Raw genomic sequence first — 20034 nt, 5'->3', positions numbered from 1 at the left:
AATGGTGGGCTTTTCATAATTGTTGAGACAGTCTTAAAAATTTGTGAATAAAAATTTAAGATATAAATAGAGACATTTAATATGGCATAATTGTCTTCATTTTTATCAGATAGTTCCTTCTCTGAATTTTATTTTAGACTAATAAGCCATCTAGGTTATACCAAGTGGTTTATTAGATTTTATGAAAGTCAGAGCCTCAGAATACCTATAATAGCATAAATGAAATGGATGAACTGAAAACCTCAGGATAAAATAAACATAAAAGAAACATTTCAATATGGTCTTTGGTGAGGCTGGGGATTAGGTGTGCTTACAATTAGGTACATTTCTGAAAACCAAACTCAAGGACTAAGATTGGGTTTGATTTCAAACAATCCCTCCGTAGCATATGCATTGGTTGCTATGCAACACAATTTAATATCAACAAATGATGCCAAGTGATTTTTGCATACTGTAATTGGCTTGCACGTTTTGCTGCTTGAAAATTGCAAAGAGAACATGGTTATTTAAATTTAAATGGCTATGTTAAAAATGCTAATTTTCATAATTAAAAAAAATCCACTACAACACAAAACCTACATCTTAAAACTGAAGAAAAGAACTGCCTTCTGTGATAATAAATGTGCAACAGTCTGGAAAGTTTCTCTTCAACCCTTTGGGAAAGCATAGAACATATTGAAATAACTTTTTATGCTGGTCTACTCACCTAGCTTCTCTGATGAGTTGGCTGTGGAAAGCCTGTATAGAGGCAGAGCTCAATTAGTGTAATTTATGTATCCTTGGACGTCAATCATTCCTGTTGAGAGGTGGGACTCGTAAGCTCTCAGTGCATTAATTAAGAGCTCATCTCAACAGAGCCATCTTTCTACCTAAGGACCAAAAAGAAAGTTTTAATTAGATTTTTAAAAGCAAGTATGTCATATATGAAAGCAAGTATAGTACTTTAGTTGGTATGTGAAGCAACAACTGGAAGGGGATATTCCAAACAATACAAAGGGCACAGGTGTTCAATCATCTGCCATCTCACCAGTAAAAGGGGGGAGGAGGAAGCAACCATGTCAAACCTTGGTTTCAGCCCTTGGAAATCACTTCACAGAAATAACTAAAGTTTTGACTGTGTGGTTTCATTGCCAACATAATTATTGGACCCCTGTCTAATTATTGATGCAGAGCTGATGCTGATCAAGTGGAATTACAACGTTGAGGACAGACAGTGTTTTTTTTCTCTGATGGCTGGCTTTTTGTTCCAGACGAGCTTCGGACTGAATATGCAGTGGGCAATACAATGCAAGTTCAGCAAAACGGAGTGAGGAAACTTGCACAACACATCAATTTCATTGGTTCGGTGATGGAGTGAGTGTGCCGTTGTTTGCTAACCTAAAAATGTAGGGACTCCAGAGAGGTAGAAAACTAGCAAGGCTCACTGGTGTCAGCTGCTTGAGAGAGGCCGTTCTGGAATGGCTTGTGTGAGGCCATCAAGCATACTCGGTAGGGCTCACTTGGGAAATAATAGATACATTATTGATTAAAATATTTATAAATTAAGGGAGGGAAACAAATTTTAAAAGCTAGTTCAGATTCTAGAAGGGAATTATATATCTACTAATAGCTATTAACCCCTCCCTCTTCATAATTAAGGTGGGGAGGTCAGGATGCTTGCTTGGGAGAATAAAACCAACTGAATTTGCCAATGTCAAGAAAAAAAATCAAATAGAACAAATTTTCTTGCCAATGTCAAGAAAAAAATCAAATAGAACAAAAGGGAAAAAAATATGGGACAATAGACACAGTGTCATAAGTCACAGATATAATGAATAAATTACCCAAAGCAGAACATTCCAAAAAATCAGTCCCAGAAAAAGTAGGGATGCAAATTTTGTGCTTTCAGCAAGGTTATAGACGATGGAGAAACAGAAGTCCAAGCACAAGGAGAATAAAATAAATGACGTAATTATTATAAGGGGGTTTCTAACAGGGACGATTAGTACAAGGGGAAGGTGGCTCAGAACACAAGGGACGCTCTGCTCCCTGCCTCAACAGAACAGAAAGTGTGTTCCAGTGTTCACATTGCTATTATATTTCACTTTGGTTTTCCGAGGGAGGGTGTTTAGAAAATCCAGTTAGCGTATATGCTATAAATTTACCACCTAACTAGCATACTTGACACAAACTGAATAACTGCAACAAACCTGACAAAGGAAACTATAGATTTTATAGGCAGATGGTTTGTGCAGTATGTTTCTAAATGATAGTATATAAGGAAAACATTACTATATAGACCATTTGTCAAAAGAATAAAGCTGGAAAATTGTAACTCATCATTTATGTTAATGTTCATAAAGATATTTTATAATCCTTTCTCTACTCTTTCCCCTCACATATTTTCCCAGCTATTTTGCCTCATTTATTGTGCTGTATAATGTTTATTGCACAATACATAGAGTAGTACTCCCCAGATACAAGTTGGCAACTCCGCTGGTTACACCAATCTTGTGTGCCTGAAAAATTTATGTAATACAACATCCCGCGTTTGAGTATCATTTCTGTGTCCTTCATTGCATCTTTTTATTTGCATTTAAGCCAGGGTATATTACTAAGCTAAATCACCTCTTCATTCCACTAAAGGATGTCTAAATGGTAATATTAAATTAAAACACAGTTTTGTGTTTTATGACTGCGTGTAATTTGGGTACCTCAGGATTCTGTTTCCCAGACAATGTTTAAATTGTCTTTATGATGGACGGAGGACAGGACAATGTTAAAATTAATGAATGCTTAGTACAACTTTTTTCAAAGAAGAAATACATCATGACGCACTTTTCCATCAGGTGTCAGCTTTTTATGCTACCCTCCCCCTCAAATAAGTTACAATTAGTTTTCTAATCTGGAAGGACCTTTTAGCAAACCTGACCATAGCGCCTTTGCTGTACATTCCCTGTCAGTTACTATGGACTGTGTTTCTTAGGAGCATGGCAGAAGGAATGGGTGTCAGTGTAGGTAGTAAATTTTTGTGCTTTTAGCCAAAGATATGACTTTTCTTACTACTTAATTTGCAGCTTCAAAATAACCCAACTGTATGTGCTAGAGGTAGAAGGAAGCCTTTTCCTAAATGAAACTTCCTTGTTTTTCTCTAAGACCCTTTCTCTACTTAATGGCACCGTTTAAATTGGCTAAAGGAGAAGGCCAGCTCACATTATAACTGGAACAATGGATCCATACTAGGCTTTGTGATTTGCTCTGAAATTGCTTGCAAGGATGCCATGCTATTCCAAGGAAGGAACTTTTGGTCTGTGTTTGGAGAATGGTCTTCCTGACGGAAGACCTGGGTTTATCTTCTGCTCTATTCTAAGAAATCACATCATATTTCAGAGATTCTGAATGTGACCCCACCAGGTCATTGCCCAAGACTCTTATCTCCTCAGAAAATGATTCTGCGTTACTAGCTACACACTTATAATCTTTTCCTTTTTAGTGGCCACCATGACAGCTGCAAGACAAGAAAATAGATGGCCTTGTCTTTTCTCTAAGGGTTCTGGTGAGCCTCCTCTATTTCCTGGCATTCTGACAGGGGTCATTGATATGCATAATTTGATGAACTGGAGGTTGATTAAAAAAAAAAAAAAAAGTAGGCCCTGGCAGTGACATCATGAAGACTCAATCTATTTCAATTTAAATTTTAATTCATTTGCTCTTTAAGAATAGCATAGTTGGAGTTGGTATTATTGTGTTGTTAACTGTATTTGAGTGAATACAGCCACATGAAGCTATGTGGTTCAGAAAACAAAGACTTAGAGTACATTTTACTTATAGAATAATTTTTACCAGGTGGGCCAGTAAATTCTTTTGAACATTTGGCTAATTCATTCAGTGAAATCAGTCAAGCTAGTATATATTAATTTGCCACATTTTGTATCCTCATGGGACTTGTATCCAAAGGCAAACTATAATGAAGCTGTTGATAAAAATAACCCAGTTCAATGTTGTCTTATCACTGGTGATTAAGTGTGAAAGAACAGGTTGATTGTCTGACCTCCTCTACTCATTTTGAGAAGTTATATTGGAATAGAAATTCATTTTTGGGACATATCTTGAGAAAAAAAATATGGACATTAAATAGAACACTGGATTCAAGAACACGTGTATCATTAAATATAAACTGGGCCTTCCAGCAGCCTTTAAAGGACAAAACCACCAACTCTGAGTTTATTTTATAACTCAGATTGGCAATTATGAAATGCATTGTCAGAGATTTTTATATTTAACAAGATTCCATAGGAAAAAACTTTGCAGATACTGATTCAACCTAGGAATGCGAAGGAAAGACAAAGCAAGGCTAAGTGTCTTAGAACGTGTGGGTTTGGAGAATGAGACTGGGCTAGTGCTCTGCAAAATCTACTTGTTTAGATAGATTTTTCCCTAAGCCATAGAGAGATGTTTGAGTGGGTTATCAGTCTTTTATCTTTGACATTTTATTATTTAGTTTTAATGCTAAAATATTTTATTGTACATGAGCCTAGAGGTTTTCTGCTTTGATATGTTTATAAGACAGAATAATAAATACATGATGATTTAGTCCAGTATTGATGTCAGGATTGTAGTAAGCTACATATTTTTTGAATCTTTTCCCAATTGTGACTTAGGAAAATTAGTTTCTAGTTACTTTTTTGACATCTAAATTATTAGGGAGAGAAGAGTCCCCTCCAACAGTTTTATGGGCATTAGGTTATGTAAGTAACTCCTACTAAAATGTACTTGTACTGAATGTCTCAAGTACCAAATTATGTTCTTGTAACTCTTCTACAAGTTTAATAATAAAAGGGGGCAGTGATTAATGAAGTTTATTAAGAATATATTTGAACATGATCTTGGAATTAAAGATCAGTCTCTCATAATGAAAAGTTTGGCAGTTAGTGAAACTATTCACTCTACAGGTGAAACCACAGTGGTGAAAACCAGTAAGGGAAGTCCATATTCATTTATATTCTTAAGCAATATATTTTTTTCATATACTCTCCTTTTTCTGTATTCATGTAGATTGTATAAGTGGGCATATTAGCATACCCATACCTGTTAATTGCATTTTTATTAATGTAAGTGATTTTATTATAAAGAAGACTGAGAGTGGGGAACTTTTTAATATTCAACAAATATCGCCTGTTTCCAAATAAGTTTGTAAATGTCATGACATTTGAAAAACTTCACTCTTTCATCGTGGTATAATTGACAAATAACATTATATTAGAATCAGGTGAGAACATAATGATTCGGTATTTGTATACAGAAAGCTTCACTTTTATTAGGTCATTTCCTTAAAGTCTGTGTAGAAACTATGCACAGGATATTTTTCAAAGAGCTTTGGGTTATACTATTATCCATTTTGACTATGAATGTGAAGAGTTATTTCTCCTGTTTTTTGGAGAAAACCAATAGAGACTTTGTTTTCAGTGATCTAGAAAATCTTGAGATACTTTAGGGTCATATTTAAGTAGTTATGGCTTCGTATAAAATATGAATCACTTTAAAAACTGGTCTCCTCCAGGAAATATCATCCGAACAAGAAGTCTTCAATATGTCTGTTTGCATGTATATGTTTAATGTCAGGTAAAAACCTTCAACATCTCCCTTTGTCTAATAAGTGTGCAAGTGGTGATGATGTGGGGTGTAAATGATACTTTCGCTGGTTCATTCACAACGTATATTTCTAGAATGAATTTTTATTTATGCCCCAAGTAAGTGCCCAGCACTCTTCTATGATCTGAGAAGTAATAGTAAAACAGATGAAGATCCTGCCCTCACTGAGCTTCTATTCCGGTAGATGTACAGATGTTCCCTGAGACCTAGATACATTTACCCAGTCTCCTTTTTTATCTATTTTATGTGCCATGGCATCCTGACACTGTTATCAATTCAATGATTTTCACTTTCCAAAAACATTTGAAAACATACTTTGTGTTGAATTCTGATTTGCCACCTAAGATGATTGAAAAAGCAATTCTAAATTACTCCTAGGCATTCAGTATAAAAGGAAATTTTCAAAGATACGTTTATGGCTTAATAATTAAATCTGGGTGAATATGCCTGCTGGGAACTTCTGCAATAATAAAATAGAATGGCAGGTTCCAAGCGGCAAACAAAGAACTTTTTCTTTCAAAGATCTGAGTCACAGCATATTAGTATTTAATAGATTTTACATTTTTAAGAATGCATAATGCCAGATTTTCATGGTAAGGAGTCTTAAATTATTATTCAAGTACAATCCAAAAGAGTCTAAAAAAACAAAGAGTGGGAAGAAAATACTCAACAATGTAATTATTTCCAGAGACTCTCAGTGGCTGAAACAGTCTGATATGATTGCTCTGATCTCAATTCTAGCGCCTCCCCCTTCCTTACTCCCCTGCCCCGTAGGATACTCAGAGTATCAGTCTTTTTTCTGCCATTTACAAACTAGTGGAGATCTGGTTAAAATGTCTAAATAACTACATGTGATGCCCACAAAAGGAAATGACTATCTGGCAACAGCATTGATTTTGACCCAAGGACCTCAGAGTGCTCAAGTTTTATGAAAAGCTAAAAAGGAAACCATAAAAGGATGCATGAATTAGCAACTTCTCTTGAGGCTTAGTGAATTCAGTCACCCTTTTCTGATAAAAACAGAAAAATGACACTAGTCAATAGTGATAAGCAACAGCTGGGGTTATAAAGATATGTAACCTTTCCAAGGGTTTCAAAGATACGCTTAAATTACTATAAAGAAGATTCCATAAAATACCTGCATTTTAAGGTCATGTTTTAACATGAACAGATTAGGGAATTAGACTTAATTATACATTTATATCATTTATATCTATCAATACTTATCTCTTTAACCATCTTCAGAAGTCAAAGAAAAATAAAGTTCAACCTTCCCTCCATAGTAATAAGTGTAACTGGAAGAAATTTGCTTCCATAATGATTTTAATTCCAGAGGTCCAAGGACAGAAATGCAGCTCCCAATCATCCTCGGTATTTTCAGGCCATATAAAATCACAACACTTTAGGGTACTCTCAGAACAGTTAGGCGATTCTAATTTGTGTCCACTCTCCTCCTTCATTTCCGTCTCCATAAATAATGGATAAAGCAACAACGGGTCTTGGCTGACTTTTTAATTCTAATATACAAAAATTATCTCCTGGAAATAAATTAACGTCTATACAATAGTCTGCAAATGGTTTGAAAGTAATTTGGTGGTTGGTGGTTCTTAAGATGCTCTATGTGTTCTATTTTATTTTTGAGTCAATTTATCACTACACTTATCTATTCACTTCATCCCCAAGCTCCCATCCTACTCCCATCTCAAAATCCAAGTTCTTGTCACACTGAGGCAGAGACTCATTCATTATTTTTGGCCCTTTTCTTGGTTTGCTATCCAATTTTCTATTAATTGGTATTAACTGACATATCAACATTACAAAGGCAAATGCTATGCAAATATCAAATGGAAAGTTTTTTTTTTTTTTTTACAAGAAACACAATTGATAACTGTGTAAATATAATAACTGTACTAGAGTTTACCTGATTCCTAAAAACGGTGTGGGGGGTTAGTGGATTTTCAAAGCAATGGCTGCTTCACCCATTATGAATCGTTTTATGTTTTTATTTTATCTTTTTTTGTTTGGAATCTTAGAAAAAATGAAGACATCACACATTCCTGCACTTAAGAGACTGTCAAAGGAAATAAAACCATAAAACCAAAATAACCTGAATTAAGTGAATAGAAAGATGCCCCTAGACGTGTTGAAGTGGGTGAGACTGTCCTTCCACTATGAGGTTCATAATCCTATTCTGGTGTGCTCTTCCTCTGAGAGTAATTTTTAAGTTCAACATCTTTTCTTGCCAAGGTCAGTTAGTGTGCTTCTTGCCCACCATTTATCTCTTCTATTCTCCTAGTCCTGTCTCCTACCACCTATCTATACAATCAATTCTCAGCCCATTGCTATTGCTATTGGGTTTCCTGCCTCAGGCTATAATTAAAGCAAATTGGAAGAGGAAGTAGGGGAAATCTGACAACTAATTTTGTGTCTGATAAGTAAAATATATGCAGAAAATTTTTTTTCTTGGACTCATATTCTTTTTCCTTTCCCATTTAATTTTAGATTCCTTCTGACTTTGAGGCTTTTATGTAAGTTAGGGAGATTGATATATAAATAAAATACAGTCTGGCCATATCCCATTCATCCTACATACTCCCTTAAGTTATAGAACTGACTCTGGTGCCCAGGGAGGTCAGACCATTGGAACAATAATTTTCAGTGTAAAGTTTATTTATAATAATGTTCATTTGTCCCTTAACTGCTTTGTTGATATATAGTACAGTAGACTGTAATCATTTTACTTTATTTTATATATGTCTTCTCAGTAAACAGAACTGAGCATTCACTTCCTTTTAATCAGCCACCCTTGGAAAAATCAAGTCCATGTGACAAGAACCATCATAAATCAGCATATTAAGTTAGAAACCCACACTATCTTACCCAGGATAGACATTCAATAAATATTTGTTAAACTGAACTGAACTTTAGAGATATTACCCTTATTAAATAACATTTGAATAATGTTTTAAATAATCACTTGTTAAAATGTTTACTCACATATTAAAGAGAATCTTCATTAACATTAATATTTAGTGGAGATTCCTCTACATAGGATATTTGTCGATTTCATAAAATAATATAGAACTTTAAAAGTATGAATCAGTCCTGATTTTATTTTTTTTTTTAAAGATTTTATTTATTTATTCATGAGAGATACAGAGAGAGGCATAGACATAGGCAGAGGGAGAAGCAGGCTCCATGCAAGGAGCCTGATGTGGGACTTGATCCCAGCACTCTGATATCATGCCCTGAACCAAAGGCAGATGCTTAACAGCTGAGCCACACAGGCATCCCATTTTTTTTTAAAAAAATATTTATTTATTTATTTATTTATTTATTTATTTATTTATTTATTTTATTTTTATTCATGAGAGAACACACACACACACAGAGAGAGAGGGAGAGAGAGAGAGAAAGAGAGAGAGAGAGAGAGAGGCAGAGACACAGGCAGAGGGAGAAGCAGGCTCCATGCAGGGAGCCTGACGTGGGACTCGATCCTGGGACCCTAGGTTCATGCCCTGGGCCGAAAGCAGGCGCTAAACCACTGAGGCACCCAGGCGTCCCAGTCCTGACTTTATATGGCTTTTTGCCCCATCCCCCAAATTGGATACAATCTGAATCAAAGAATCAACAAGACTCTCAGTTGTGATTCTGTCATTGGTCATTTGCACAAAAGTGATTTAAATGATCATAATGCATATCCAGTTCATCTGGGTGGTCTGCAAATCATAATCTAGAATAGGGTTTTTATGATCTTTTAAAAAGATTTTATTTACTTATTTGAGAGAGAGAGAGAGAGAGAGAGAGAGCATTGAGTTGGGGGAGCAGCAGAGGGAGAGGGAGAAGCAGACTTCCCGCTGAGCTGGGAGCCCGATGGGGGGCTTGATACCAGGACCCTGAGATTATGAGCTGAGTCCAAGACAGATGTTTAATTTACTGAGCCACCTAGGTGCCCTGACATTTTTTATAATCTTTATATTGTCTCCAGAAATGCCCACTTTGCACACTGAACACTGTTGTTAAGGAACAGTCAAGTAAGTATGAGAATCACAGGTCTTACCTTTTAAAATACATAAATGACTTGAGTCACATTTTTACTTTGCTGTCTGAATAGCTTCAATCTCACAGCTTAAATTTGGGAGTTGCCTCAGTCTCATGTACAAGTTATTCTAGAAGTCTCTTAAAAATTAACTGTGTTAATTCTAGAATGCAGCCTTCCATATTGTTCATAAGATTTAGATTATATTAAACTATAAAAGTGTAAAAACTATCTAAATAGTAAATTTTCTACAAATCCTGAGGAATTATAAAAAAAAAAAACACACAACAAAATGAAGCAACCAAAATCTATGGCAGACGGCTAGTTTCTCCCCTTCCTCCAAATGCATTTCTCCCTTCTTCCTGGGGACTAACTATCTAACCAGAAAATAAGGTTCCAGCTTTTTTAGGGGGTAGTGTGACCATGTATTTACATTCAGATTAATGGAATGTGAGTAGTCATCTTTCTCCAGACATTGGCTTTTCCACTTTTGTCATCAGCTGGAAGATGCACAGAGCAACAAGATGGAGGTGCTTGCTTCCCCAAATGACCCCGTGGAGAAGAGGCGCCCCACCAGCCTTGACCAGCTGACTGCCGTGTGAAAGAGGAATGCATTCTGTATTATTTAAGATCTGGTGTCTTGGAGGTCCCTTGATAATTTAACTTAATCTTCACCCTACTATGTCTGTGAATGATATGGTCATAGAAGTTTCTTTTATAATATAAAGCAATGGGAACAGTCTGGTGGCACTTTCACAGTCCTCTGAAGAGTATATTACGAACTTTCATTTTTTAAGGTGTCTTTATGTTAATAGAAGTTCCCCTTCCACTGCATTCTTTTATTTGTTCTTCACAGCAAGAAGGAGAGAAGCACAGAGGTTCTAGAGTCATTATGGGAAACACAGACTATATCATGCTCATTAGTTATTCAGATGATGTCAATGCTCCTGACTATCTTTTGAGGTCTGATCAAATACCACTTGCTCAGAGATAATATTTTTACTTTTCCAACTAGTTTAATGATTTTTCCTTTTTATGAATGCCCACACAATTGTATCTGTACTTGGGACTTTCTGGCACTTACTGGGATTACATGTAAACTTTGTCCTCTATGAAGAGCCAAGGTTCCTCAATGAAGAATTTATATCTGACTTATATCACTGTTGAATTCACAGTATTTTGCATGTACTTAAAGCAGCATAAATATACACTGACAATAACAGTGAATAATAAATTCTCATTTATTAAATTATAAAACATCACTTATTATGCTTAAGGAAATAATATCATGATGTAAATTGGATATAAAAAAACATTCCACTCTAACCCAGAAGCCATATAAACTGACAAAAATAATAATAATTAATGATGGTAATGTTTGCTTTCTTACCATTCAAGTTAGACACAACCAAAAGACTTAAATATCAGATGGGAGTTGTGATTCTCTTTTAAACTGAACAACATCATTTCTTTTCAACTGTTCCTAGATAAAATTTTTAAAAGGCATGAACATGATTCTACTACCAACTCTCGCTACATTATATAGTTAATCACATAAAGATCAGACTGATCTGATTTTGGTGGAAAATCTATAAGCCATTTTAAAAATCATGTCTGATATTTACTCACTGGCTATCTTATTTACTAGGCTTTATAAGATCAAATCATGTGTCACCTACCAAATTAAGGCACAGTAGATTCTTGATTGATTCTGAAGTTAACATTAGGGCAAGCCATCAAAACTGTGGGTTTTCAGTTGGTTCTTATTAGCTGACTCACAGTCTAATTAGAACATGGAAATATAGAAAACATTTCGACTTGTCCCTAATACTTAAAAGTCTAGGAACCAGAAAGAAAAGTTTCAAATAGGCTTAGTAATGCACTTACAGATTTTATGTACTCAATTCTCAAATGCTCTTATTTGAACATAATCTATTAAATAGGACTTAATAAAGCATGGTAAATATTTTCTCTTTCTAATATTCTAAATGCTACCTTTCACTAAGACTAAAGAAAACCATGTTCTTAAATAGTGTATGTGAATTAGGTAGTATTACATTAATAAATCATCAAATTCTTTTTCTAAAATATTTTTCCTATACTTAAGAGACTAGAAGAACATGAATTTGACATTCAGTAGTAATATTCCACGGCTGTGTGAATTTCTACAAGTTACTTAACTTTTCTGAGCCACAGTTCCTATATATTTAAAGACTGGGATGATAATACATATGATATTAATATAAGTGGATTGTAAAATTGCATGTAAAGTACTGATTATAGGACCAGTAGACAATACTGAATATAAGACATTAGTTACATATAAAGCCCTCTGATAACTTCACATAGTGGGAAAGAAAATTGGTGTTCTTCTACTCACTTCACCATCCCAGAGAGTTTATTGAGCATATAGTGGATGGTTAAAAATTATGTATTTTTTTAAAAGATTTTTATTTATTTATTCATGAGAGACACACAGAGAGAGGCAGAGACACAGGCAGAGGGAGAAGCAGGCTCCACGCAGGGAGCCCAATATGGGACTCGATCCCAGGACCTGGGATCACGACCTGTGCCAAAGGCAGATCAACTAACCACTGAGCCACCTAAGTGTCCCTGTGTTTTTTATTTTTCAATGAATTAATATATCCTATATTTTTAATAAAAATTTTGTAATTTTGTAAAGATATATTTTTATTTCTACACTACATAATTTGAATGAACAGTTTTATATTTGAATGAATAGATTTTTAAAAGTTTAAACACTCTCTCTTATCATTATCAATTTTCTTTCTTTGTACTTTCCAATGTTTAAAAAGTTAACTATTTATGTTTTTTTGAAAAACAAACTAAAACAATAGCAACTTTTTCATTGAGACTTGTCATTCAACATATTAAGCTTTTCTGCTGAAAGTATCCTTGATAAAATCCATTGATATGTACGAGAATTGAATGAATTCATGAATGAAACACAATAGGTAGTCTTGAACCAGATCTCAGTTTTTAATAATCCCAAGTCATCACCAGCAAAGGACAAAGAATCACTTAAAATGGTCTGGAAAAATCTAGCTATATTTGAGGGGAAAAAAACCCCACACAAACTAATGCTGGGTCTCTATTTTGTAATTTCAAATGTATTAAAAGGTAAATGCAAAAAATACAAATTAAGAAGTAAACCTGGTTTCAGGAAAAGATAAGGATTTGCATGCATCCATTTAATACTTTTCCTTCCTGAGACCCCTTATAACAACATAAAAATATATATTTACTCATAAACCCACAAGAGCAGGAAGAGTGAGAGAGAAAGGAATAGTAACAATTTTAAAGGCTGAAAGCAAAGGGTGAGTGGTAATGAATTTAGTGGATTTAGGATGCTAAAACCCAAGTTGACAGCTGATAAAGCTGTAAAACACTCCTATTTTGTGCTACACTCTGCACTAGGGCAAGTATGGAGATTTACTCTCTTGAGAGCAAACCACAGGATTTCTAGACTCAGTGACACAGTTGGTGGAGTTACTATTCACCAAATGAGAATTTTAAAAATACGTATTTACTTAATGCTGAGATGCTCTCTCCCCTCCCATCTCTTTCTCTATTCTCTTGAAAACTGGCAATCTGGACTTTACTCTCAAGACAGAACAACGATGGAAGATTTTCTGGGGATCCAACAGGCCTAAGAAGCACCTGACATCATGTAGCAATAAAAGGCAGACAACATCTTCCTAAAGTCAAGTTCAAGGTCAAATCATGTTACCTAAGTGAGTAGAATCTTCATTTAATATTTAGTCTCCAACTTTTAAATCTGAACTAGTCAAAGATGACTAGAGTTATAAGAAACTTTTAATATAAAATATGTAGATCAAAACAAATAATTAAAAAAATAAATCAAACAGTGACTGCGCAGAAGGAAGAAAGCTTTGAAATACACCGATTTTCTCAAAGAGATAAGAAAAGGTACTGCATCCAAGAAAAAAAAATAGGATATTATTACAAATAAAGCACATTTAGAAAATGATAAGCTTTTGGAAATTAAAAACATGGCAGCAGAAAAGAGGGCAGCCCAGGTGGCTCAGCGGTTTAGTGCCGCCTTCAGTCCAGGGCCAGATCCTGGAGTCCTGGGATCGAGTCCCATGTTGGGTTCCCTGCATAGAGCCTGCTTCTCCATCTGCCTGTGTCTCTGCCTCTCTCTCTGTCTGTGTCTCTCATGAATAAATAAATAAAATCTTTAAAAACAAACAAAAAAACATGGCAGCAGAAATGAAAAACTTGACAGAACATTGTAAAATAAACTTGAGATGATCTGAGATGGAAAATAGGCAATGAAACATTAGAGAAGAGCCAGTCCAGGAGGTATAATCAATAGAAAGAAAAAATAAAGAAAATGGCCAATAAGTAACTATTATTAAGTCAGAAACAATGAATGGGTTAGAGATTTTTCTCTACTTGGAAGTTCACAAGTTTGTCTGCCACAGATTTATAAACATACGCTTATAGAAGACACAAAAGCCTTGCATCAGAGATACAGATAGTTTGTTATTCAAAGCAAAAACAGCAGCAGGAATAGCATTTTGTGTCAGTTCTTTACACCTCAATCCCCACAGTGTGACATGATGAGGGCTGGATTTTACTTGAGTATAAAATCCCACCATGTGGTGCACCATTGGAGAGGCATCCCCAGTTTTAGAAAACTTAGCTTTTATAAGCTACTGACATATCTTGTCATTCTCCTCCCAGAAGGAAAGAGATTATTTATTATCCTGGGATTTAAGCAAATACTTTCAGGAAGAAGCATAAAGTTTTAATCTTTTCTAATCTAGAACATCTCTGAGGAAGTATGCTTCTAAATCTTTCTAGGGAGATACACTTCTAGTTTATAAGACTGCTTATTAATCAAAAATGTCCTTTGCTTAGAATTCTCAGATTGTACAGGCCTAAAGTCTGAGAAATCATGGAGAATTATTTTTCAGTAATCATCAATAAAAGAATTTAGTAAAGTTTCCAGAGCCCACTTAGTCTTCAGTCTACTTGATGAATAGAGACCCTCACCAGAGCACATCATTGTAAAACTTCAAAATGTGGATATGCCAGATTTTTAAAAAGTTTTCAGAGAGATAAAAACAGGTCATATACAATGTCATAACAACTTCTGACTTCTCAACTGTAACACTAGAAACTCAAAGACAATGGAACAATATGTTCAAAATTCTGAAGGAACACTATTTCCAAGTTAGATTTCTAACCACAGCTAAGTAAACAATCAACTGAGAGTGTAATCAGGATATTTTCAGATATCTAAAGCAAATAAGACTTTTACTTTTATATTCATTCCTTTCTGCTTTAGCTACTGGAGACTGTACTCTACCAAAATAAGAGAAAAAAATCTAGAAAATGAAGAAATGATTCCAAGATAGAGAGAAAATCCAACATAGATGAAATGCATCAAGAGTTCAAAGAGGGATAACACATGGAGCTTCTAGGAAAATAGCTCCAAGTTAGACCTAGTAGGCAGTCTGGATTGTAGAGATTTAAAAGACAGGATTGAGGGCTGCCTTTATCAACATGCTCAATATCACTGTACAGTTTTTAAAATTAAGGATATCATGCCTGGCTGAGTCTGTTTTAGATGATATCCGTACTTTGGCTTAACCATTTGATGATGGTATTTCTTGTCTCCTCTCCATGTCCCTGTTTTGTGTTAGTTAAATATGTACATTTTGCAAAGGTAGTTTTCTGTTATGATCACATCTGGAGATAGAGGTGGGCTATAGTGAGTTCACAAACAAAAAATACAGAAAAACATTCTCACCTGATAGCAGGCCCACTGACCAGCTAGTCAGGCCCATGGTGGCCCTGCTAGACGGCTTTCACATGATGAATCCCATGTTTCTTATAATTTACCTTGGGCTTTGCCCAATGATTTTGCCATTGTGTTCTTGAGTATTATGCAGTATTAAATATCATATTTTTGAGGAATATTTAAGAATAGAGAAAAATCAATAAAATGAAATATAAATAGTAAAAAAGAGTAGATGAAAAATTGTGTACATATTATTATCACAACTTTGTTTTAAAATGTACTGTATGTATAAAATTTGTATACAAGAAGACATATTAGTATGAGTAATTGTAATTTTATTCACTGTGTCTTTTTTTATTTTCCTATGTACTACTATAAACAAGTGTAATTTTAAAATCAGAAAATTGCATTAAATACATATATTCAAGAAACAAATCTCTGACCCTAATACTTCTAATGACAACTTTCCTTTTCTTTTCCTTTATATTTATATTTACTGAAAGAGTGGTCTCCAATTCCAACCCTCCCATTACTCTTAAATGTCATAGCACTATGGCTTCTGCCCAAACACTCCACAGAATATACTCTGAAAATGTCAGCAGTGGATATTATTCAGTCTTCTTATTTTATCTAGGAGCTCCAACCAGCCAATATGTATTGAGTGCTTACTATGAGGCTTTTGACACCAAGGACTACTTCCTCCTTTGTAAAACGCTCATTTCCCTTGGCTTCCATGACTCCTGGTATCTAGTTCTCCTTTCATTATTTTCTTTTTTTCTTCCCTTTTGTTCTATCTGTATGTCCTCTGAAACTCTCCACAATAGCCTGAAAAATCCGTGGCTTCCCAGAGGCTTTTCATCATTTCTTTCTCCATCTTATTTTACAAATTCCTGAAGTTATGGATTGTGTTCACTATGCAGCTTCATTCACTGACCATTGTTGACTCCAAATTTAAATACCCTGTCAGATTGCTCCCTGATCTCCAGACCAAATACTGATAAGCCTTAGTGACAATTCCGCATGTACAGCCCATAGGTACCACTGATACAACACATCCCTAACTTAATTCATTATTGGTCTAATTTTTTTCCTACCCTGTATTTTCTAACTCAGTGACAGATCCACCATCTAATCTATATTCCAAACTAAGAGGGTAAAGGCTACTTTGCACTTTTTACTTTTACTTAACCTTATCACTCACATTTATCTATCAGATCTATTGATTTTGCCTTCTTGCTACCTTTGAAATTGCTCCTTTTTTCTATATCCCTACCTAGGTCAGGTGCTTACTTAAATGAATTATGACATTTTTAACCTCCAAAATAAGGTCTAAACTTCCTACTGTGGCATATACAATTCATTTTCACCTTGATTCTGCCTCTTTCCTCAATATTATCTCCTACTAACTTCATATTCTACCCTTAAAGAACTGGATTTTACATATTCTTTTGCTTTTCTGCCTTTGTACATAATGTTCCACACTTCTAGAATGATTTTTTTTCATGCTTCTCTATGTATCTGTTATTTATCTTCATGAATTCAAGAGTTACTTCATCAGAGAAGTCTTTCCTGACTCCCCTTTATCCTAGGGTAGATTAAGTGCCATCCCTATGTGCCTGCATCAAGCTTTGTTTTAATATCTCTCTCTCTTAGAGCTTTATCAAACTCACTGCAAGGTGATCCCACCGGAAATCTCACTCCGTTTCAATGACGTATCCCTCATTAGAACTCCTCTGGAGAGATTTCTTTCAGAATTAGTTTGAGTCACATAAGGAAACTTATCTTTATGGTTCAACTTTGTTTTTGCTCAGAAGTAGTATTGCCCAGTGTGATCACCAAAATTATTGAACAGATTTGACATTGAATAACTTTTGGCTATTTCAAAAAATTCAAATATGCTTTCAAAGGACAAATACTTCTTCCCACTGAGAATATTCAAAAGACTGTTATCAGATGTGAGAATTCTTGAATGTTTGCTAAAAAAAAAAAAATAGCCAAAGTACTGTAGAACTATAGTTTTAAGTACACATGCTTTCCAAAACATATTTCAATAAAAATCACCAAGTAAATAAAAATACAGTTGCTGTTTTTAAAAGATTTTATCCATTTATTCATGAGAGACATACAGAGAGAGGCAGAGACATAGGCAGAAGGAGAAACAGGCTCCCTGCAGGGAGCCTGATATGGGACTCGATCCCAGGACCTTGGGATCACGATCTGAGGCAAAGGTAGGCACTCAACTGCTCAGCTGCCCAGGGGTTCCCTAAAAAACAGTTTTTAAATGAAAACAAAGTAATTCTTAATTTTAGAAAACCTATATATAAATGCTACAGATCAGTGGATAAGAAAAAATGATTTAAAAATGCATCATGCAAAGCCATAAACAGAACATAGGACTATAACATATCGAAATAACCACATTAAGAAATGCAAGGAATAAGAGTACCTGGGTGGCTCAGTCAGTTAACTGTCTGCCTTCAGCTCAAGTCATTATTCCAGTATTGAGCCCTGCATTGGCTCCCTGTCTTACTAGTCTGCTTCTCCCTCTCCCCCCTGCTTGTGCTCTCTTACTATCTCTTTAAAATAAATAAAATCTTAATAAAAAAAGAAATGCAGTGTATAAAAAATGATATCAGATACGAAAATCTTGGGAGAACATTCTGATACAGGAATAGATTCTTAATGGAAAGTATATAGCAATACTAGTGTGAAAGTCTAATTCATGTTTTATATGTTGATTCTTATACTAATGTCAGAAATATCTTTCCATGGAACTATTAGTTGTCATTAGTGTTTTCTCTCAATGAATAACATTATGCTTGAAAAGAAGGAAAAAGAAATTACTTAAAATTATGAAAAATATTGATTTAGAGGTACTGTTGCTCAGTACTTGAGTATTTTAAATTAAAACTATATGGCAAAAATTAAAATAGATAACACTATCTAGCTTGATAAAGAGCTATCCTTAAAAAATATTCATCCAGCACATTAAAGCATCAAAGTCTTTTGAGAATGTCACACAGTAAAATCATGGCATGAATTTAAATCAAATTATACAATGCATGCAGTAGGAACTTAATGAGTCTTTGTAAAATTGAACACCAAATATAAATCAAGGGAGGTAGCAGTAAATTGGTAAAGTGACCCAAAGTTACTTTTACAGTCATGATTTCCATTATTTCAGACTTCATTTTAATGAGCATTAAGAAATCACTGCAATTCTAATTTGAATTTATTATGTAGACTATTGCTTAAAATAGTGGGCTATCTTTTAACACTTGGAAATACTTGGTGTCCAAGTCTTTTCAGTGTGACTTTGGGCTTTGTATTTGTTTTTGGTACATGTGTGTTGTTTTTGCAAGGAGAACTCTCATACATGAGATACACAGATACATACCAATTTTATGATAAAAGAAGAAAAAACTGTGGTCATGTCATAAGAAGTTTCTATTTCACCGAACCTTTATTGAACACTTAGGGAAGGGCTACAATTTCTCGCTGTTGAGTATACAAAGATGAAAAGCAAGACCCAATCCTTGCCTTCAGGCATGTCCAGTGAGGCAGCTAGGAACCTCCTATTATAATGCAATAAAACAAGGCTAACCAATGTGCGATCAGATGAGCGGTTGGCTCAGTGAAGCCTGGAAATTCTGACGTAACTGACTACCATCACGCATTTGTGGCAATTTCCATTGAGGACAAACCCTAGATAAGCTTTGCACTCATTCTGAATTCAAACCCTGGCTTTATCTCTTGCTAGCTGTGTGACTTGAGCATAGAGTACATGTTTATCAAGTTAGTCTATCAAACACTGTAAGAAGTAAAAGGAGGCATAATTGAGCGCTATGGGAGTTTAGAAAGACTTGGTGGGTCCGGCAGGTCTCAAACTGAACCTGGAGTGCCCTGTAGGAATGAGATAGACAATATTTGGATGGGAGGAGGTCACTTGGCTTTGAGGAATGAAGGACGTTTCAGAGAAGAGAATATACATGGCATGTGATCTAAAGGCAGGCAGGCATAGAGGTTACCTGCCAGCATGGGAAATATATCAAATTCCAAGATCACAGAATGTCTTTGAAAGCTCTTTCACAAAAGATCGAGACTGTCTTTCCAAGTCTCCATTCTTCCATGCTCTTACACTCTCACTAATTTCTTTCAACTACACATTCAGAAACACTTAATTGAATGTCAGATTTTGCCAGTATTTATGGCAATTACTTCCTGTTAGTTTTTTTTTCTATAAAGGAACAACACAATTTTATGCAGAATGCATGGCCCCGATTTTCTCAGGTTGTAGTAAGTTATCTGACATATCTTGCCATAAACCAGCGTCTGTAAGTGTTATTCTCTGGATTCGACAAAAGAACACTACTTGGTTTTTTAAACATCCAACCTCACGCTACTTATATCTCATATGGTGAAAGTATAGCGAGTAGTTAATTCATCTTATTCAAATATGTTATCTCCCCTCCCTTGCTGCACAGTGTTTCTTTTCTTCTTTTCTTCTTCTTCTTCTTTTTTTTTTTTTGTTTTGTATACAATTGAATTGGCTTTTGTGCTACATAGTTCA

The 20034-nt window shown here is 34.9% G+C and overlaps 1 long non-coding RNA gene across 1 annotated transcript in view; it reads right to left on the bottom strand.

The window, feature by feature from the left end:
• Positions 1-756: 756 nt before the first annotated feature.
• LOC121489009 overlaps positions 757-20034 on the bottom strand; it is a 521107-nt gene continuing 501829 nt past the window's right edge. The window contains exon 3 of the long non-coding RNA XR_005987234.1: positions 757-869. This is a non-coding gene — a long non-coding RNA (uncharacterized LOC121489009). The remainder of the gene's footprint in view (positions 870-20034) is intronic.

This window comes from Vulpes lagopus, chromosome 4 (genome assembly GCF_018345385.1).
Source record: "Vulpes lagopus strain Blue_001 chromosome 4, ASM1834538v1, whole genome shotgun sequence".
Taxonomy (NCBI): Eukaryota; Metazoa; Chordata; class Mammalia; order Carnivora; family Canidae; genus Vulpes; species Vulpes lagopus.
The sequence above is the reverse complement of the archived record's forward strand: the minus strand, read 5'-3'. Positions and strand labels throughout refer to the sequence as shown.